The sequence below is a fragment of the Myotis nattereri genome (genome assembly GCF_964212035.1).
Source record: "Myotis nattereri genome assembly, chromosome: 6".
Lineage (NCBI taxonomy): Eukaryota > Metazoa > Chordata > Mammalia > Chiroptera > Vespertilionidae > Myotis > Myotis nattereri.
This window is the reverse complement of record NC_138081.1, coordinates 13308786-13330979: the sequence shown is the minus strand read 5'-3', so window position 1 is coordinate 13330979 and position 22194 is coordinate 13308786.

Genomic DNA, 22194 nt, shown 5'->3' with positions numbered 1-22194 from the left:
ACTTTCTGAGATCTTTTGTTGGAAAAACTAGAACAGAGTATTCATCTAAGGCAGCGGTTCTCAACCTGTGGGTTGCCACCCCTTTGGCAGTCGAATGACCCTTGCACAGAGGTCGCCTAAGACCATCCTGCATATCAGATATTTACATTACGATTCATAACAGTAGCAACATTACAGTTATGAAGTAGCAACGAAAATAATTTTATGGATGGGGGTCACAACATGAGGAACTGTATTTAAAGGGCCAGAAGGTTGAGAACCACTGATCTAGGGCCACAGAGGATGTTGGCTGTTCTCTGTCCCTCCCTCGTCCTTTTTTCTTCTTGGAGCCACGAAGAACAGGACCAGCTTGGTGGACATGGAAGATATAAGGAGACGTCAGCTGGGCTTAGTTCTAGCTACAGCAGCTCTGGTCTCCCCTGGGATCTGGAGCTGTGGGTTGTCCAAGAGGGTCAGCGTGACAGACTGTCACTCCCCACCAGGGAGCCCACAGGCCTGGAGCTTGAGCCTCTGAGCCCCAGCCTGGGTGGAGTGAAGACATGAGGCTTCCTTCTTGAATGGCTCTCCGCTCTGGAAGAATTCTGCAATTAAATGTGCTCATAATTTGTAATGCAGTTAATACCACCTGGCACCAACAGGGACCAGGGAGTGCCAGGCCACGTAAAGATGTTTGCATGGGAGAATCCTCCTAGCTCTGGGACTCTATGGGCTTAACCCCGCGATTACTGCGCATATGTGTAATTTAAAACATCAATGATGCACATCGATCGTGAGGATTTAGTTTGTCTTTTCTAAACATATGGGTCACACATGTATACAGTGCTCTGCAGTTCACAAAGCAGGATTGTTGTGACCGTGACAAAAACCCACAGACATTTTACAGCTGAGGAAAGGGGCTCTCAAATCCTAGTTCCCAGCCCCACCCAGAGCCCACCGGTGGTGGCGCTGTCTGTGTCGGGGGGCTTGCCTGAGCCTCAGGCAAGTTAACTGAGTGATCCTGTCCCATTCCTGCCTAACTGCCTCCTCCCACCCCACCGACCCTGCAAACGGGAGGTGACAACCACCTCCCCTGGAGAGCATCTTGGGTCATTTCCTTCCTGGAGTGTGTGTCCCCAGAGCCATGGGGACCTTCGGTGGTAAGTGAATAAACCACCATATACTTGAAAAAACATGAGTCTGGGAACCATATTATCCTTTAGTCTTTTGAGTTAAATCATATTGGCCCTAAGGGTATTGCTACGGACTGAATGTTTGTGTCCCCCCACCCCGACATTCATATGTTGAAGCCCGATCCCCAGTGCAATTGAAGGTGGGGCCTTTAGCAGATGATTGGTTTAGACTCTAAACCAATGAGTCATGGGTGGGGACCGTGATGGGATTAGCGCTCTTATCTATATGTATAAAAGCCTAAGCAACTGTTTGACCATTGGACCATTCGACTGTTAGCTATGATGCACACTGACCACCAGGGGGCAGATGCTCAACACACAGGCATGAAGACATGGAACAGGCAGATGAATCTCAGAGGGAAGAGGGAAAGGGGGAGGGCAGGAAGAGATTAACCAAAGATCTTATATGCAGACTAGAAGCTCAGTGCATGGATTTGTGCACTGGTGGGTCCCTCAGCCTGGCCTGAGGAAATCGGGTTGAAACCATCAGTCTGACATCCTCCGAGGGGTCCCGGATTGCGAGAGGGCGCATGGACTTAAGACAAGCATGGACAATGTTTGCATGTTTAAAATCTTACTTCTCAGCAATTTGGGGCACAGTGCTAGGCACCTAACAGGCCCTGGGCAAATGAGTGCTAAACTCTCTTTTCCTGGGGATGCAGCCTTCTAAACCCCATTGCTTACGTGTCAGGCCTTTGACATGACACCCAGAACATTCTATGCATTTCTAATCTCCTATAATTGCATAGAAAATACTAGTATATGCTGCGAAGCCCTGGAAGAGAATTACAAATTTCCTTTCACCCCCCCCCCCCAGCCTTCTTTCTCACAGGAAGCAGGCACTGTGGTGGGTGGGTGAACCTGACCTTTCACTGTGCAATTGAGCCATGTGCTCTCCTCATCTCACTCCAAACTCAACATGGAGCCTGTCTAGCTTGGCCCCAACAGATGCTGAGACCCAGGGCTCAGACCCCAGGCTCTGAGAGCTCTGTCCATGAAACATCTCATGAGGAGGCTAAGGCCCAAGGATGAGGCATGCTCAGCTCCATGACATAAAGCTGGTTCAAGCTGATCTGGGAAGGTAACACCCCAGGGCCCTTGATTCTGCATCTGTCAGAGAAACCCAGTCTTTCCCAGAACCCTGGTCAGTGAGGATGGCAAGGTCTGAACAGGGCACGACATCCAGTGAGCTGCTCTGTGAGCACAGGAGTAGAGCCCCAGGTTATTGATAAAAACTCAGGATATTTTATGAGCCCTCCAGCAGGGACATGAGATTTAACACGCGGAACCAGGCCTGTCTGAGAAGTGGCCTCCTGCCCATCTCATCCTGGATGCCCCTCTAGGTGTTCAGGGATGAGGGAAGGGTGCAATGAGTCACAGATATCCTGCCCTTCCTACCCTGCTCCCCATCCTACGCAAAGGGCATGCGGGACTGGTGGTCTGAGGAACAATAGATAAAAACACAGGGGTAAGACTGTCAGTGCTGTCAGGGAAGTAGCAGTTCTGGGGACTTCCCGAGAAAGGTGTGGAGGATGAATAACGGTCTGTAACAAAAACGGTAATAACAGCAAATCAGCTGCCCTCTTTAACTGCTCACCTGTGGCAGGTGCTGCCGTACACTTCCTTACACGAACGTCATCAAAGCCTTGTGAGGTCGCTAAGAATCCCCACTTCACCGATGCCGATACTGATGTTCAGAGAAGTTGTCACTTATCCAGATCCTCTCATCCTGGCAAAACCAGGATTCCCAGGCAGCCCCAAAGCCAGAGCTCTTCCATTGCGGTGCAAGGAAAACAAACATGGGTTCTTGTATCCACAGGTCCCACTTCTACAATTTGCCAGCCATGTGATCTTGGGAAAGTGACTTCACTTCTCTGCATCTATAAAGTGAGGATTGTAAGGTTAGATGAGATGCTGCTTTAAAAGCACCGAGCACAGTCCCTGGTAGAGGTAGGTGTGCATTAAATCAAGGTACTGCTGTTCCTGTTTCCAACCCTTCATTATGCTACTGAGCACCTGTAGCCTTGGTCAACTTTGTGTTATTTGAAAATCTTATGTCTTCACCCTGTGCCAAGGACAAATCTCTCCACAGTGTTCTTCCCTAGTCTTTCTCATCTCAGCAAATGGCACCTGTATTATGGAGTGAATTGTGGCCCCTCCAAATTTATCTGATGAAGCTCTTACCACCCCCTGCAATGTGACTGTATTCGGAGACAGGGTCTTTAGAATATAATTAAGATGAGGGTGGGGCCCTAATCTAACAGGGTTAGTGCCCTTACAAGAAAAGGAAGAGACACCAGAGCTCTCTCTCCTCCATGTGAGGACATAGTGAGAAGGTGGTTGTCTACAAGCCAGGAAGAGAACCCTTGCCAGAAACCCACCATATTGGACCCTGATCTAGGACTGCCAAGCCTCCAGACTGTAAGCACATACATCTCTGTTGTTAAAGCCACCCAGTGCATGGTATTTTGTTATGGCAGCCAGAGCTGACCGATACAATGTACCAGCTTCAACAATTAACACCTGCTGAGTCTTACTTCATCTATTACTTTACCCATCCCCCATTCCAGGTTATTTTGAAACAAACCCCAGACATCATACAATTTTACCTGTAGATATTTCAGTATATTTTTGATAAAAATTCCTTTTTAAAATATTACCATTATCATTCCTAACAGTTTAATAACTTCTCAAAATAATGAAATATACAGTCAGTATTTATATTTCCATGATTGACTTGGGAAAAGTATATTTTATAGTTTGTTTGTTTGAATCAAGATCCAGATAAGATCCACACATTGTGATTGGCTGACCTGTCTCTAAAATTGCTTTTACTTTATAAGTTCTATACCTTTTTATTTCCATCCAACTTTTTAAAGAATAACTTGGGTCATTTGTTCTGGAGAGCCTCACACTATCTGAATTTTACTGATTATCTGTTTGTGGTGTAGTTTAACATGCTCCTGTGCCCTTTGTCTTTTTTATAAGTAGGTGTTCGTGTGTGTGTGCATGTGTGTGTATGAGTGTATGTGGATGCATGTATATGTGTGCAGATGCATATGTGTATGTGCATGCAATATGTTCACATGTGCCGATGCATGTGCATATGTATGCGCACATATATGTGCTTGTGTTCACACAGGTATGCACACATGTACGTGCATGTATATGAGTGTGTGTGCATGCATGCATGTGTGAGTATGTATGTATGTGTGTGCATGTGTGCACATGTGTGTGGAAAAAGAGAGAGAAGGAATGTCCTTGTGTGTCCTTATTTTAGCTGCTCTCTCCTTTGCAAGGGGTGAGGAATTAATATGTCTTTGTATCTCTTGGTGTCTAGGAAGGTTTATATTTTTGTTTTAACTGCTCTCCTTACTTAACTGGTCACTCTTAGGTTTCACTTATAAAATACTCTACCTCCCACCTCTGACCACTTACTTTGCTGTTTATTGATTTATTGGTGAAACTCTCCTTTTAATTTGTCTTCATCTGCAGGCATTTCCATCAACCTCGTCTTGAGCATCGTCTTTTCTCCTCTGACGATTACACTGGTGTCTGGGCATGTCTCCTTGCATCTGCCAGGTTCCCCAGCAGCCCAGGCTCCCCCGCAGCCAGGCAGACTCTCAGAGGCTGTGGGGTGACTGCCCCGGGCTTCTCACTGAGCTGCAGTGGAAAGCAAACACTCTCTGAAGGCCCCGAGGCCCCATGTGACCCGCCTCTGCCGACTCTGCCAATCCTTTCCCGAGTGATTCTCTTCTTGCTTCGTCCAGTTCATCCCCTTGGCTCCTTGGTTCCTCAAACAGGCCGCCATTTCTCGCCACAGGCCCTCTGTGGGCCCAGAACATTCCCACCCAGTGTTGCTTGGCTGGCTTCTTCTCTCCCCTGGGTCTCGACTTGAGTAGCTGTTCCTCAGTGAAGCCAGCCCTGACCTCTCTTCCCCTAAAAAGGGCTCCCCCTCCCCCCAACTTCTCTCCCACAGCAACCTGCCCTTTGCCTTGTGGCCCCTCCACAACTTGGAAAGGTAACGTTCATTTGTGTGTACACTTACTTAGCATCTGCCTTTGTAACCGGGCTGCAAACCCATGAGGACAGCGTGTGCTTAGCCTGTAGCACAGGGGCTGGAACACAGTAAATGCGCAATAAAAATGTGATAATCCATTAACGCAAAAAGCGTGCCTGGGGCCACTTACGTATGGAGGACAGAGAGAGGTGGAAAGAGGTAGACAGAAGAATGTTCTCTGTCCTTGGTTCCCTGGGTGGCAGCAGTGAGGAGATGCCAAGAACAGGGCAGTGGGAGCCAGGCCAGGGGAGGGGTCCTGGTGTTAGGGAACATCCTGGGGTCTTGGCTGGGCCCTTCAAAAGCCAACTCTGAGATGCAAATGGTTTATTTTGAGGTGAAGGAAACCCCAAGGGGAGTGTGGGGTCAGACAGGAAGGGAACATGGTGGGTAGGAGGGCTGTGATTAAACCAGCCACTCCAGGGGTGAGTGGGGCTCAGCAGGCAGATAGAGCCCTCAGGGGAAGGGCACGCTGATGGGTAAGTCAGGCAGGGGCAGAGCACAGAAGCACCTGGCGCGCTGGAGGCACGCATTACCACACAGAACCTGGCACTGGGAGCTGTAAGATTTACCCACGCCCGTCCCTTCCCTGTGCCACAGACAGACACCCTGGCAGCGGCCAGGCAGGTGGCCCTGGGAGGAATGAATCCCACCTCCAGGAGCAGAGGGCCTGTGTCCTGCAAATGCGTCTGTGCAGGTGATTATGCATCTCACCCCCATTCTGGGCCACTGGCTGTGGGCGGGGTCTCTGCTAAGCGATAGAGGGGCAAGGGGCAGGTGCTGATAACTCCTGCCCAGCCCACTTCTCTGCTCAGGGCACGTTCACATCTGTGACCTGTTCCACTTGCAACGGCTCTGTGACGTGGAGGTGGTGATTATTCCCTCATTTTGCACAGGGGGAAGCTGAGTAGGAGGGGAGGGAGAGGTGACCGGGCCGAGGTCCTCCCAGAGCCGGGGAGGGACGGGCCTGGCTCTGAGTCCCTGCTTCTTTCTTAGAGATGAGTATTTGCGCAGGTAAAGCTCATGTCAGAAGTTATGGGAAGAAGCGGGGAGACGAGATTGGAGTGAGAATCTTGTGACAGCTTTCCAAAACCAGCAGAGCAGCCCTCGCCGGTTTGGCTCAGTGGCTTGAGCGTCAGCCTGCAGACTGAAGGGTCCCAGGTTTGATTCCGGTCAAGGGCACATGCTCGGGTTGCAGGTTTGATTCCGGTCAAGGGCACATGCTCGGGTTGCAGGTTCAATCCCCAGTTGGGGGCGTGCAGGAGGCAGCTGATCTATGATTCTCTCTCATCATTGATGTTTCTATTTCTCTTTCCCTCTCCCTTGCTCTCTGAAATCAATAAAAAAAAGGAAAAGGAATAAGTTATATAGAGAAAGGCAAATACCATATGATCTCACTGATATGTGGAATCTAAAAAACAAACAACAACAAAACCAATGACCTCAAGATATAGAGAACAGGTTGGTGTGTGTGTGTGTGTGTGTGTGTGTGGGGGGGGATGCGGGGGAGGGTATGCACAAAATGGGTGGAGGGGTCAACACACACACACACACACACACACACACACACACACACACAAACCAGGGCAGGCGACAGTTTCAGGAGCAGCCACAAGATGGCAGAGCGACTGCACCCAGCTCCTTTGCCCTGGTTTCCTTAGGGGCTGGGGGGATGGGACTAAGGAGAAGAGCTTGCTTAACATTCCCTGGGACCTTGGGGGACTTCTGGAGGCTTGGCAGGTAGTAAAAGAGAAAATAAGGGGGAATGAGAAGATGGAAGTTAGTTACTGTGTGACCTTGGGCAATTTACTTGCCCTCTCTGGGCCTCAGGCTCCTCCCCTGGAAAATGGGGAATTTGCTCTTGGACCTAAAGCAGAATATTACAGCCTTTTTCAGTTCTGGCATTGAAGGGCCTACGCCTCCTGAGGCCTCCTGGGAGCTGGGGTCACCTTGGCCTGGACTGGGGTGCGAGGCTGGAGGCTGGAGAGGGGTCCCAGGTGGCAGGAGGATGACTGGTAGGACAGCGGCCAGACAGATGAGTTCAGAGCAGGATGAGGAAGGCACTGGAGAGTGTTGGGAAGATACACAATGTGGGAGCCAAGGCTCAGGCACTAGAGGTGGGTGGTATCGAGTCGGCTCCCTGGGCATAGCTGCTCAAGGCTTCAGGGGAGCGTCTTCCCTCTGGTTCCCCCACCCCTGCCCCGCTTCCTGTCTCATCCGCATGTTACTTCCCTCACGCCCCCTATTGCTGGTTTCTGTGTCCCCCCTGGAATATAAGCTCCCTGAGAACAAGGGCTCTGCTCTCTCGTTAATTCCGGACCCTGCGTGCCTGGAGCAGATCCCGGGATGTAGCAGCTGCTCATTAGCCAGCTGGCTGCTCAAGGATGGACGGAGCCTGAGCTGGGAGTCCGAGGCCTGGGCTCTCTCTCTGTCCCCACCCTGCTGCGATCTCGGGGACACCTCTTTTCCCCTCCGGCTGCAGTTTCCTGATCCTGAAAATGAGGTGTTTGAGCTCCGTGATGAAGTGTTTGGGACTCAGAGACGGGAGTTCCCTTCCAGTTTCCGTCCGGGGATTTGGACAGCTCAGTCAATCACCCGTCATGTTTGCTTTCCCTTCAAGGACCAGCGGCCGGCTGATGGAGAGGGACGGTGCAGGCGAGCGCCCACGCACTCAGCGGATGTTTCTGGGGCTCCTTTGTGTGAGGCTGGGCTCTAGGCGCTGCAGGCACAGGGACACCCAGACAGAGTGTGCACTGGCCTCCCAGGCCCTCTTCTCCCTTCACTTCTGAAGGTGGAAAGGCCAAGTTCTAGAGAAAGAAAGTGATCTAAGCTCAGAGCCATCAAAAAAGAAGACCTCTGGTGTTGGGGAGATGGGCCCCTAGGCACAGGGCCTCCAGAGCTTGCCTGAGGACTGGCTCTAGGGAAAAGAATGCGCTGTGGGGGTGGGGGGTGAGAAATCTGGGGGCGGGGCGCTGAGCTTCAGCCCCTCAGCACCCCTGCATGGCTGCTCTGGGCCTGGTCGCCAGGAGACTCAGCTGGGTGTGCCCCTGGTGTGTCCCAGCCTGGAGGCCTCCCCCACCACAGCCTGCCCGCCTCATCGGAGCAGACCAGCCCGTGTCCTGTCTTCAGTGTCCTGTGTCTGTGGAGGGATTCATTTGAGTAGAGAGGCAGGGCAGAGCCAAGGCATTAAGGACTGTGATGATTTAGCCTTTCAAAATAAGAACTTAAGTTTATTTATTTAATACTAGAGGCCCAGTGCACAAAATCGTGCGTGGGTAGGGTCCCTAGGCCGCCCTAGCCTGTGATCAGGGCCATCTTCCACCTGCTCACCAGTCCCCCGTCCCGCCTGGCTGCCACCCACCCCAGTTCCCTGTGGTTCCCCATTGGCCATCTAGTGATTGGAACCTGCGGGCTGGGGAGAGGGACTGAGAATTGGTCAATGCACCTCATAACGACTGGTCGATCAGTTGTTCTGGTCGTTCCGCCATTATGGTTGCTGGCCTTTTATTATATAGAATATTTTTATTGATTTCAGAAAGGGAGAGGGAGAGAGAGAGGGAGAAATAGAAACATCAATGATGAGAGAGTCATTGATCAGCTGCCTCCTACATGCCCCCCACTGGGGATGGAGCCTGCAAGCCTGGCATGTGCCCTGAACAAGGATCAAATGGTGACTATGACCACCTGGTTCATAGGATGATGCTCAATCACTGAGCCACACTGGCTGGGCCATAATAAGAACTTAAATTTAAATACTGGGTAGGAGGTGACTCTAATGGCCCAGTGGCCTGCAGTGACCCCCAACCTGCCCTCTCCTGGGCCCAGCATGTAGGTCTCTAGGACCTTGAAATCAGGCTGCAGCTGGAGGCCGCTGCAGCTGGAGGCCACTGCATCAGCATCTTAGAAATGCAGAATCTCAGGCCTCTCCCAGACCTGCACAACCAGGCTTTGCAGTTTGCAGGATCCAGGGACTATGTACCCACGGGTCTGAGCACCTCTGGGCTGATGCCCCTGGGCTCCTGACGCTGCCACCGCTGGCAGCCCCTGCTTCCACCTGCAGGGTCGCACTGCTTACTTGTCAGGAGGCAGAGGGAAGGTGCTGGTGCCTGAGAAATAACGGGGCTGAGACTTGTTAGTGTAACAAGCCACCGCTGCCCCTGACAGAGCACCCTGTGTGACGGGTGGGCTGGCTAATGGCTCGGCCCTTCTGAGAGTTCGGAATTCCTCTTTCATCGTCTGCTATTTATTCATGAAGAAAATCAGACCATGAGACAGCATTTGCAATGCTCCACTGAAAAAAGACCTGGGATATGTGTGCAGACCCACACTCCTCCCTGCTCCACGCTGCCCTGTCTGGGCAGCTCCACCTGTCCTCCTGAGGGCCCAACCAGTGGGAAGCCCCAGCAGCGGCTGAGAGGCCACAGGACAGTGAGATACGGAATTTTCTTAGAAATACAGACTCTTCTTAGAAATACAGAATCTTTTTAGAAATACAGAATCTCAGGTCCCTCCCAGGGCAGCCCTCCCACAGACTGGCTCCTTCCAGGCTTTGGTAACTGCTCCTCCCACCCGCCTGTCTGGGGTGTTAGAGTTCCCGCAATTGCCAGCCCAGGTGTTGAATTTTACCTTGTCCAGTCCTTTTAAAACCCTCAACTTGCCCTGGCCGGGCGGCTCAGGTGGTTGCAGTGTCATCCCCTGCACCAAAAAGCTTTGGATTCAATTCCCAGTCAGGACACATACCTAGGTTACAGGCTTGATCCCCAGTCAGGAGAGTGTATGAGAGGCCATCAATCAATGCTTCTCACATCAATGTCTCTCTCTCTCTCTCTCTTTCCTCTCCCTCTCTTTCTAGAAAATCAATAAAGAAACATATCCTCCGGTGAGAATTAAAAAAAAACCCCACTTTTTAGCTATTAGCTTACTCCTCAAATTACCGAGTTTGAATGTGCCAGCTGTTCTGAGATTGATTTACTATGCCTAGAAAAAAGACTGGAAGGAAACAAACCAAGGTGGTCAGGGTTGCATCCATCCTCCCCTTTCCTTTAGCATCTGCAGGCTTAAAGTTTTCAGCATTCCATTTTCGTTTTCTTCAGTCCCCCTGTGCACTTGAGGACTCTGGGTTGTGGAAAACTAATTTCATCTCTAAACATTTGTCTCCGTCCGTCTTCGAGTACAGTCATGCGCTGCATAATGATGTTTTGGTCCAAGATGAGCCGTGTGTGAGACGGTGGCCCCATAAGGTCAGAATGAAGCTGGAAATCCCTATCACCTAATGATGTTGTAGCCCTGGTAACGTCGTAGAGCCGCATGTGACGCGTGTTTGTGGTGATGCTGGAGTAAATAAGCCTCCTGCGCTGCCAGTCATCCACAATTACAGTCCAGTAGAGAGGGTCTGCAGCCCAGCAGCCACAGAGGCAGTGAGGCGGGGCCCGGGAGGGGTTTTAATCGTCAACATGCTAATTTCCCGTCACTGCCACCAGTACATCCTGAGGCACAACCCTGCCCAGCTGTCCCTTCACTCTGACCAGTCAGTTCCCTCATTCCAGCCACACCCACATGCGCCATACCTCCTCCTCACCACTCCCCTAACACACCCCGCTCACCTTCTCCCGGCCACCTCTGCCCTGCTCTTCCCTCTCTCTGTGAGGTCCTGCTCCAGATGTCCTTGGGGCTTGTCTAGCCCTCACCGCCTTCAGGCCTCTGGTCAAACATCATCTTCATCAGAGAGGTCTTCCCTGACCATCCTTAACATCACACCCCTGCCTGTCACTTCCTCCCTCCTGGCCTGTCACTCTCTCCCACCTCAACACCAACCTCAACACCAAGGGGCATTTTAACTACTTGTTTATTGCATATCCCCTCATCTCACTGAGAGTCCTGCAGAGCAGGATTTGAGTCGGTTTGTTCACCCTGTATCCCCAGAACTGAAATCTATGCATAGCACAGAGAAGGCGCTCAGTGAGTGAATGAATGAATGAATGAATGAATGAATGACACTCTCTGGGTCACCTTGGGATGTCAAAATTGCACATGGTGGGCTCCTCCAAACACCTGCCAGCGCTCAGAGAGGGTCCCCTCCAGGATCGTCAGCAGGGTATGGGGGTGACCTGCCTGTGGCCTCAGCTGTACCTGCAACCAGACACAGGCTCCTCTTCCTGCACCCCCGCACCTGTCCCCCAACATCTCAGGAAGCCTTGAGGGGCTGGAAGGCATCCCTGGATGTTTCATCTCATTTGGCCCTACTTTGTGCTTCCGTTATAGAAGCTAAAGTTGTTATATCTCCAAGACAGTCACAGTGTCTAAGGCCTATTAACAGAATGGTGCCACCCCGTGGGACCCCTAGGACCTCTTAGGAAGCCCCCACTTTTCCTCCTGGTCAGGATCCTCAGGGCCACTCTTCATAATGAGGCTTCTTTCTTTCCACACCACAGAAGCGGCTCAGACCCTGGGATTGTTGGCGTGAGTGGGGTCACCTGCAGGGGCCACACCCTTTATAGCAGTGGTTCTCAGCCTTCCTAATGCTGCGACCCTTTAATACAGTTCCTCATGTTGTGGTGACCCCCCCAACCATAAAATTATTTTCGTTGCTACTTCGTAACTGTAATTTTGCTACTGTTATGAATCATAATGTAAATATGTGATATGCAGGATGTATTTTCATTGTTACAAATTGAACATAACTAAAGCATAGTGATTAATCACAAAAACAATATGTAATTATATATATGTTTTCCGATGGTCTTAGGCGACACCTGTGAAAGGGTTGTTCGACCCCCAAAGGGGTCGCGACCCACAGGTTGAGAACCGCTGCTTTATAGGAAGGCCAGATCCCAATTCAGATTTCTCTGGGCAGCTGCAGGCCCAGCCTCGCGTATCTTAAGGAGTCAAAGCCCTGGGTTCTAGCCGCTTGCCTCCAGCCAGCTGTGTGGCTTTGGGCAAAGGCCTTTCCTCCTCTGGGTCTTAGACGCTGCCTTTCGCAAAGATCTTTGGGCCCCAACAGTGCGTAATTCTGTAAACCCACAGCCTGGTGGTAGCATCCAGGCTTGACCAGGTTAGGAGGAAGCTGGGCCTGGGCGTCCTGGAATGCTGGCTCTCTGCCATCGGTCCTCTGACTTAGTCGTTGTCCGCAGAATCTCCTCGGAGTCCTTGTCCAGGACGGCCCTTTCCTGGCTTTCTGCCCGCGCCCCCTCGCAGACCTCTCTGTATCCGAAACACCCAGCCTTCCTTGCTCGGCTGGATTCGGTAGCAGACGCTGCTGTGCGCGCCCACCTCCCTCCATTCTCACCCTTTCTGTGCGCACAAGTCCAAACCACTGGACGCACCCGCACCTCTGCCTGCGGGCTCCTGCTGGCTGTGGCACCTGCATCACCTCTGGGGAAGGGACTGCTCTCTCTCTCTCTCTCTCTCTCTCTCTCTCTCTCTCTCTCTCTGGTGACTGGTGGGAGCTGGTGAATGAGCGCCCAGGCATCTGCCTTTGGAAGACAGTTCTGAGGCCGGTGTCCCCAGGAGGACTGAGCTGCAGCCGCCTACTGTTGCTGATGACACCCCTTTTTCACTGACTGTTTCCCCTCCTTGTCTCACTGCTCCAGTCCCTTCCAATACTTATTGGGATCCCTTAGCAAATAAGTCATGTACACCCTGATCCATCCATCCTTGAAGGCCTGGGCCAGTGGTCACCTTCTGTTTGAGACCCCTGGCTCTGCAGGTTAGCTGCGTATCCTGGCTCTTCTTCCTGGATCCACCCTCTCGGTGGGATTGAGGGGATCCATTCTGGGGTCTGTCTGCCCCATGAGCATGAAGGCTCCCAGGTCAAGGGAGCAGGTGTGATTTCCCTTCGTACCTGTAGCCACTGGCCGAGCCTCATAGTAGGGTCCACTATGAGGACCCAGGTGCTTCCTAGAATCTTGTAGTAGCCCTGGGTCTCTGCACTTTCTCAAGCCCCCTGCTGCCTGTGAGAAAACTCCACCAGTCCCAGCGTTCCTCCCTCTGCTCTGACCCAAGTAAGTCTGGGTTCAGCTTGTCTTCACCCACAGCTGTACTTCTTCTTTTTTTTTTTTTAATGTTTTTATTGATTTTTTTTTTTTTTTTTTGGAAGGAAGAGGGAGAGAGAGAGAAGCATCATGGATCGGCTGCCTCCTGCATGCCTCCCACAGGGAATTGAGCCTGCAACCTGGGCATGTGCCCTGACCAGGAATTTAACCGTGGCCTCTTGGTTCCTGGGTTGACACTCAACCATTGAGCTACACCAGCTGGGCCAAGCTGTACTTCTTTATCAATACCATCCAAGCTGATCAATTGCCTATCAATAATTAATGCTGGAAACACACCATGGGCTCCTAATACCCATGAGGATGTTTCTGTCCTAACCCATCTCCACACAGGGTGCCGAGGGCCAGGGTGGTGCTCCCCTCACTGTGCCCGCCTCTCCTCCCCTGGCTCACCTCTCAGACAGCCCCCCTCCCCCCATTGCCTTTCTTTCCAGGAGGAGTGGGGGAAGCATCTTCAGAGACACATCAGCATCATCTGACCTTTCCTCTCATTCACACTGAAGATTTCCCGCCCCCCTCCCCCCATTCAAATTCTCCAAAGGGAAGCAGGAGGGAGACTGGGAGGAGGGACACTGGTTGGAATTCCATATCGATCGCTTCAGCAAATGGATCCCCCTGGACAGCCTGAGGTCTCCGGTTCCTCTTATTCCCAGAGCCGGGCTATCGACCAGCAACTCCTCCAGACACCGCTGGGCCCTGTCCCAACCGCTGGAGCTGCCCCTCACCCGCCCTTGGAGTTCTGTCTCTCAGGAGCGCAGGGCTTCACAAACCCCTTGCTCTGCTCCAGAAAGCTCGACTCCACAGACGCGGAGCAGCTCTGCCAGGTGCCTCCGCCCTCTCTTGCCCGGAGACAGGCCCCTTCTGCCTGGTTTGGTTCCAAGTTCTGCTGTCCCCTGTCAACTCCGCCAGGGCCTGATGGCTTCTAACCATCCGATCACTCCTCTGTGCCAGGCCCCAGAGCACACCCATCCTTAAACCCTCAGGGGCCTGCTTTGGGTTGTCAAAGCATCCATGGCCTCTGAAAATGCAAATGCGTGACCTAGGACCACCGACTGGCCCATATGGTCTCCTTTGTCAGAATGGTGGAGAGTGAAGCCCAGGGCAGGGTGGTTTGGATCAGGAGGGGCAGGGGCAGAGATTGGAGCAAGGCTGGCGGGGGGGGGGGAGCATTTCTGATGCATCATTGGTGAGGGGACAGGGCCTAGAGGTGGGGGAGGCTGGAGGGGACGGGGATCCCGCAGCTGCCTTTTGCTTCACTGGTTTCCCTGGGTGGGCACAACGTTCTCACCCACCATCACCGGCACCATCACACCTTACATGGAAAGTCTAGTTACCCTCAGGCACCCACAGTCTCGGCCTGCCTAGTTCTGAGTCCCAGTTCTTTGAGGTCACTGTCCTCTACTGGTTTTCCTGGGAGATAAGGCCTGTAGGGTGCCTCATCTTCCTCCCGCCCCCCCATTCCCCACCCCGAGTCATGCTGTGGCCACGGCACGGTGGGTTCTTTGAATAGCATGTGAGCCTCCACCTGCCTGTGCCAGCCCCTCTCAGGGGCCAGCCGACTCTGTCTCTCTCAGAACAGTGCCTCTCTCCCTCCCTCTCTCTCTCCACACTCTGGTTCCAGGGAGCCCTGCTTTGTTCTCTGGATCTCAAGCCCACCCCTTCTGCTGAGGCAGAAGCTCTTCCCCTGGTTTTGGAAGTCCAGCTTCTGCCCGGCCATGGCCACCACTGGCAGCAGCGGGCTCTGCGGGAGGAGGGCCCAGAGCGTAAGGCCTGCTGCGCACTTAGCCACAAGGTGATCAGCCTGGGGCCGGTCACTGTCCCTGTGACAGGCCTGGTGTGTGCTGGCCACTCTTAGAGCACTTGGGCTCTGCTGCAAGCACTTGGCAAGTATTCCCTCACTTAATCCTCACCGTAACTCATGAGGTCCTACGCTCACCCCACTGTGCACATGAGGAAGCTGAGGCACAGAGAGGTTCAGTGACTGGCCCACGGTCACAGCCGTAAGTGGCGAGCAGGGACTTGAAACCAGGCCGTCTGGCTCCCACGTTCAGACTTTAAACCTAGGCCAGAGATTTTTAACCGGCGTGCCTCAGAAGTCTAGTAATTCGTTTACGTGTGTCATGAGATGAAAAGGTTGAAGATCGCTGACCTGGACTTTACGACCTTGATCTCCAAGAGCCTGTCTGGCTCAGGGAGCAAACTCTAGGCTAGACAGTCCTTAAGTAGCACTCGGGTGACTTCCCCAGTAACTCACACCTCGCCCTTTCATTCACTCCCACATTCATTCACCCACCAGGACCTCCTGGGCACAGAGCACCACCCCAGCTGCTGAGGGCACAGAAGGGCTCATGCCCTCAGGGGATTCCATTCAGTCAGTAGACAGACAATAATAAATGAAAACATCATAGATCTGTGTGGTATATATGCTGTATTCCATAAACATATAAGTCAGGAGGTGCCAGGGCAATAAAGAGAGAAGGCAGCCGGAGGAGGTGGGGAGTGACAGGTGGCCAGGGGTGGCCAGAGAAGGCTGGTTGTCAGGGTGCTGTTTGACAGAGACTGAGTGAAGGAGGCAGAGAGGCCTGGGACCTCAGAGAGAGCCGTGCAGTCAGAGGGGACACTAAGGGCAAAGGCCCAGAGACAGCGCGTGGGGTGCAAGGACCCACAGGGATCCCTGTGAGGCTGGGAGTGTGGGGCCTGATTGTGGTTAGAAGGAGAGGGGGGCACTGGGTGGCAGGGCCCTTCGCTGGGGCGGGGGGAGGAGGGAAGCAGGAGGCCTGGAGGTGGATGGGTGTGGAGAGGCCTCCCCACCGTGAGGAGGAGCTGATCCAGGAAGAATGGAGGCTAGCCTCCGTCCACTTCTGGAAGGTCAGCCACACTGGGAAACAGGGCACAGTCTTGAAATCTGCCTTCCTCTGCTCCAACACTTCGAGTGGGGTGAGGGGGTTGGGAGGGATACCAGGCAGTACTGGGCCAGGGCAGGGAGCTCAGCCCCAGGAGGCAGGCATGGGGGAAGGGAGGGGAGAAGCTGGAGCCATGGGTCTGATGGAAAAGACCCACCAGTCATGAGTGGTCCCCGGGGCCCATGGAGGCGTGGGAGCAGGAGAACTCTGCCTGCTCATTCCTGCTCCCGCTGAGAGCTGGAGCCGGAGAGGGAGCTACTGAAATTACACGGGAATTTATTTAAGACTTTTAAACATTTCTGCACTCGGGGGCCTCCAGAGAACCACAGATCATTCCCTCCACAGCCTGCCCGGGAGCCATGGCAGTGACGTATGGGCCCCTGGGCACCCCAGTGCACTGCGGGTGGGGGAGGGCAGGAGGAAGAGCTAAAGGCCAGTGGTGGAGGGGAAGTGAAGGATGCCTTCCCCTCCCCCCCCCCCCCCCCCCACGTCCTCTGAGCTTGTCACAGGGGCTGGGGCCTTAGCTCTTCCTCTTGGCCTGGGGTCATGAATAGACACCTTGAAAAGGCTTGCTTTTTCTAAGCACTGCCACCTCACACCGTTCTCCAAGCTTCACCCAGAGAACACAGAAACCAGAATGAAAAACTAGTGCAGAGACAGGATGGTGCACGGGCTCTGGAGCCAGGCAGCCTGGGTTCAAATCTCAGCTCTACCACTTCCAGCTGGGTGACCTTGGGCCAATGACTCAATCTCTCTGTGCCCCGGCTTCTGCATCTATAAAAAATGGGTACCAGTAATAACCAGGATAAAATGAATTCATCAAAGTGCTCAGAGGGTGCCTGGCACACAGGGAGGGGCTGAGAAATGTTATTGATTATTTTGCTCTGTTTTGAACGATTGGGAGTCACAGTTCTACTGACCAGCGATTAAGTCCCAGCCTACTCAGGGGAGGGTCTGGGGAAGCCTTCAGGCGGTGATACCACCGATTTGTTCCTTATTCATTCACACCCATTCACTCTCACCACCTGCCTCCACGCCTTCCAGGGGGTCTGCGGGCTGCTCCGCAGGGCACAGTGGCAGATGCTGTGAGTCACCGGGAGCTGGCAGTCATGGCAGGAAGCAGGAAACCAAGTAGTGAGCAGGTCCAAGTCTCCGCTGGCGCTGGAAGAAGGTGCCACAAACCCGGGGTTTATCATCCCACAGTCTGGAGGGCGGAAATCAAGCGCAGTCCGCAGGCTGCACTTCCTTGCCATGGCAGTTTCTAGAGGAAGCTCCGGCTCCAGCCCCTTCCTCACATCACCCCGACCTCTGAGCCACCATCACGTCTCCTTCTCTGACTCTGACCTCCCCTCTCCATCCCATAAGGACCCCCGTGATTTCACTGCGCCCACCTGGCAACCTAGGATGACCCCCAACTCAATACCCTTCGCTTAACCACTTGCACAAAGTCCCTTTTGCCATGAAGGGTGACAGATGGGGGCGGGGAGTCAGGATGTGACATCTGGGGGGCCATTATCCAGTCAAACCTTGGCACTGAGTAGGCAGTTTACGGGCTGTGTCTCCTTTTGTGCTTACAAGTGCCGTGTGAGATAGTCAGGGAGATGATGAACCGCTTTCTCGGTGAGCTGAGCAGGGGAGGGTGGGGGCAGCAGTGGCAGAGTCAGTCCCCGGACGCCAGCGCCTGTGAGCTCAGCAGCCAGAGGAGGTGTTCGCCTGGCGGGGCAGCTGTGGTTTGGAGAGAATAAGGGTGCTCTGTAGGCAGAGCTGATGGCGCATGACCAAGCCATGGGGACGTGTAGGACAGCCTCTCATGGACCCCTGATGAGGAAGTGCCCGTAGGTGGATGGGAGGATAACTCAGCTGAGGCAGCTGTGACTGAGCCCAGGCTGGGGGGACAGTAGGTGGCAGACGCTGGCCCCACATGTCTCTTTCTGGCCCACAGGCTCAGGCTCTCCAAGGATGAAAGGCTGAAGGGTAGGATTCACACTGAGGCCCTGGAGCTCCTCTGGGTCTTAACACTGATTTGCAACACGACTAGCCCCCAGTGCCCCAGAGGCAGGCCTCTCATCCACTCCCAGCGTGACTGCCACCGTGATGTCTCAGAGGAATTGGCCGTCTGACCTGGGAGCTGGCCGGCCAGGCTGAGCTAGGCAGGGAGGGGCCGTCAGTCCCCAGCCAAGAAAGGGCAATTCTGAGGTCTGTCTGTCCTGTAGACCACTGTGGACTCCTGGGGTCGATGGAGGCTGACTCAGGCTGGGGCTGCGTGCAGGACTGGGTCATGGTCACCACTTTGTGCCACAGCCAGGTCCACCCCTCCCTTCTTTGTCAGGGTGATCCCAGCTCCCACTGCAGGCGACCCCTATAGACACCTGGAGCCCGTTTCCATGCTGGCAAAAGGGTTCCTCATAGCAATGCCTCCTTCTTAGAGCTGCTGTGAAGGTTAAATGGGATAGAGTGGGACATGCTGGACGTTAGAAAGTGCGCCTTCCTCTCGGGGACTCCTTCCAGGGCTCACCCAGGACGCCTCTTTAGTGGCTTCTGTCTTTCTCCATCATTCAACCTCTGTCCTTCCTCCCTCTAGTCTTTCTTTTTTTGGGAAAATTCAAAACAGCTGGTCAGTAGCTTCTAACCCAAGATCCCTAAGGAGCCTGAAGCTTTCTGCCTGGTACTCGTCTTCTGCACATGAGTGATGAGCCTCCCTCACCTGCCCCTGCACCCACATTGGCTTCATCCACCTTCTTCCCAGGCCTCCAAAGGTGAGAGTCCTGAACGGACACAGGACGTGAAAGCAACCAAGGGCATGGTCTCCTTCAACCCTAAGGAGAGAGGGAAAGTGAAAGAATGGAAGGAAGAGAGGGAGGGAGGGAGGGAGGGAGGAAGGAAGGAAGGAAGGAAGGAAGGAAGGAAGGAAGGAAGGGAGGGAGGAAAAACAGCACAGTTTTGGGGGGGCCTTTGTGGAACCTGCACCCTCTGCTGGCCACTGGGCCAGGTGATGGCTACCACCTTGCAGCTCGTTTATTTAAGAAAGCTTTACTGAGCACCTGGAGGTGCTGGGCACAGTAGGTGAAGCACAGCTAACCAGAGGGGCATGCGCTCAGGGTGTCTTCGGTCCCGCAGGAAGTGAAGGTCTGATTTTCACTCCAGAACTGGGAGGAAGCCTGGGTCTGAGCCCCAGGGCTCCAGGCTGCCAACTAGGTGCTTTCCCATTATCAATTGGTTTTGCAGTAAAGTGAGGAAAAGCGGGTGGGAGAGATGGCTCTCTGCATCTACTGGCCCACCTGTAGCCCAACCTTGTGGGAAGGGACCAGGCTGCAGCATTCGACCTCCATTCAGCAAGTGCTCACTGACTGTCTCAGGAGAGGCAGGCCCAGGCCCAGGTAACAGGCTCCCTCAAGAGCCCCCTGTATTACCCCCAGGCCTGGGTGCAGTTAGCACCTCTGGGAGCACCCAGAGCTGAGCATGTACACACACACACACACACACACACACACACACACACACACACACCAGCGCACATGTACACACGCTGTGTCATCACTATCAATTAGGATATTAAAACTGCAGCCTGAACACAGCCCCCTAGGGCTGCCCCTCCCACGCAGCTGGGGCCTCCTCCCCCCACTCCCTCTGAGAATCTCGCATCTCCGCTCCTCGCCTTCCTGGCTTTCTGTCCCTTCCGTCCGCCTCCACGCTGCGGAGAGGCTGTGTGTCTTCTCCTCTCCCTCTGCTTCCTTTCATCTCCATTTTTTCTCCCTCTGCCTATTCTATCTGTTTATCTGTTACTGCCGCTCTCCATTCCTCTTTGTGAGAGATGGGTGTGTGCATGTGAACACCTGTGTGCGTGTGTGTGTGTGTGTGTGTGTGCGTGTGTGTATCAGAGGGAGAGAGGGAGACCCTTCCCTTGTGGAGCCTTTCTCCTTGGTTCAGCTATAGTTTCCTGCAGAAGAACCGCAAATGCAGCAAAGCCCATTTCAGCTGCTGTGGGGAACAGGGACGCATGCGTCTTGCAGAATGGGCCCAGGATATCTGAATGGGACAGCAGAACCCAGCCCGAGTGTGCAGGGGCCTCACCAGTACACCCACTGCCCTGCTCACCGAGTAGGCTGGCGTCTGGTTGTCCAAGGGTCACATCTGAGCATCACAGGGAGAAAGGACACCTGCTCTGGGCAATGGTGATGCCCTTTGGCCCAGACAGGGCTGGATTTCACAGATCAACATGGAGAATGAAGGTTGGCCAAGAGGCAGGTGGTGCTGTGGGCCCCTAGGGGGTAGGCCTGGGGGCCAGGGAAAGGAAAACAGGAGGTCTTCAAGGCCCTGTGCTCTGCACACTTGCTTAAATTACCTCCCTGCATTCAACCCTCGCCTTAGCTCTCAGACTTGTCATGTTGTACTGCTGAGATGAAATCCGTGGGTAAATTCATAATCCTTGCTGGAGGCAGGAGCTTGGGGAGGCCCAAAGATTCTCAGGCTTCTGATTGTACACCCAGGGCTATGGGTTTTGGAAACCAGGTTCTAAAGTCCATCCCCTTTTAAGGAAATCTCTGTGCTAAGCTTTAGACTTTATAATAGACCAGAGGCCTGGTGCACAAAATTTGTGCATGGATAGAATCCCTAGTCCTGGTGGCGATCAGGGCCCATTGGGGCCTTCCGGCTGCCAGCTGGGGCCTTCCTTCATTCCTCACCACCCCCTGGTGGTCAGTGCATGTCATAGCAAGTGATCAGTCTCCCAGTGGAACTCCCACAGGGACAATTTGCATATTAGGTTTTTATATTTATAGCTATACATAACAATGCATCTGCTTTCTTTTATTTATGCAGAGGTATCAGAAATTTTAATTTATGCAAAAGCATGTGACATGCTATTGTGCTGCTCCCTTACACATTGAGGGCTTTCTGTGCACCTCTTTGTCAGCAGGCCTGCCTGACCTCTGGGAGCAGCCTCAACAATGGGAGGTGGGGATAGGTGGGCATAATCTTCTGACTGCCTTACAGCTGCGAGGCTGTGTAGGGGCTGCCATCCTCAATTGTCCCATTTCTCCAAGTGCCCCCTCTCACAAAATCATGCGGAAAATTACACTTTGGGCTAGAAATAAACCAACTGGACTTGACTAGAAGACTAGTTGTTAGAGCCTAAGTGAGAATTGAGCAGCCCGAGGGGAGTGAGGGGGCAGATGACAGGTGAGGGAGCCCACTGCCAAGGTCAAGGGTCCCTTATGTGAAGGTCTCCATGGAGGAGTTGTTAAAGTCCTCTTGGATGGGAAAAATGAAGACAACTGGAGAGGGTGGTGGAGGGAGGGAAGAGAATTAGCTTTCTTGAAACTGAAGTCCCAAATTTTATAACCTACTGGCCATAACTACCAGCTTTTTATAGCCTATTAATACATGTGTAGATCACATCCCTTTAGCCCACATATATATCTGTATTACCTGTTTATCTATCTTATATGTCACAGTATATCTTCCAGGCCAGAGCAAAGTTTTACTCATCTGGCCGCTGTTTGTTGTAAGGCACCAACATACATATTCATTGGTTGTCTTAAATAGTAACACCTCTCTTCTGGTGTTGTTTGGCAGTTGGCAGAAGCCTTCTAATTTGAGCCCCCAACAGCAGTAGGGTGTAGAGAAGGATGGGTTTGTATCACTCCCATGTACTCCCTGCTCTTGACTTTAGCGGAGACCACCCTTGGGACGCCATTCTCTCTGGTCCACAATGCTGCTTCGCTCAGAGGGGCAAGGGAACACCCAACCAGCTCAGCCTGGACATCAGTCCTGGACATGAGTGGGTACCAGACGGCCATCATCTCTACTCTTCCCATTTCACAGATGAGGAACTGTGTACTGAGAAAGGAAGATGGCTTGCCACCATTCCCACTGTCGGCACTGGTAGAAGTCATCTCGATACTTGGTTAATGTCCTTTCCATTTCATTCTCTTCACTTATTTGCTTCTATTACATGTTATGCTCAGCATGGAGGATGGTGCAAGTCAGGCAAGTGCCCTCTTTTCCTCCTGCTGTGG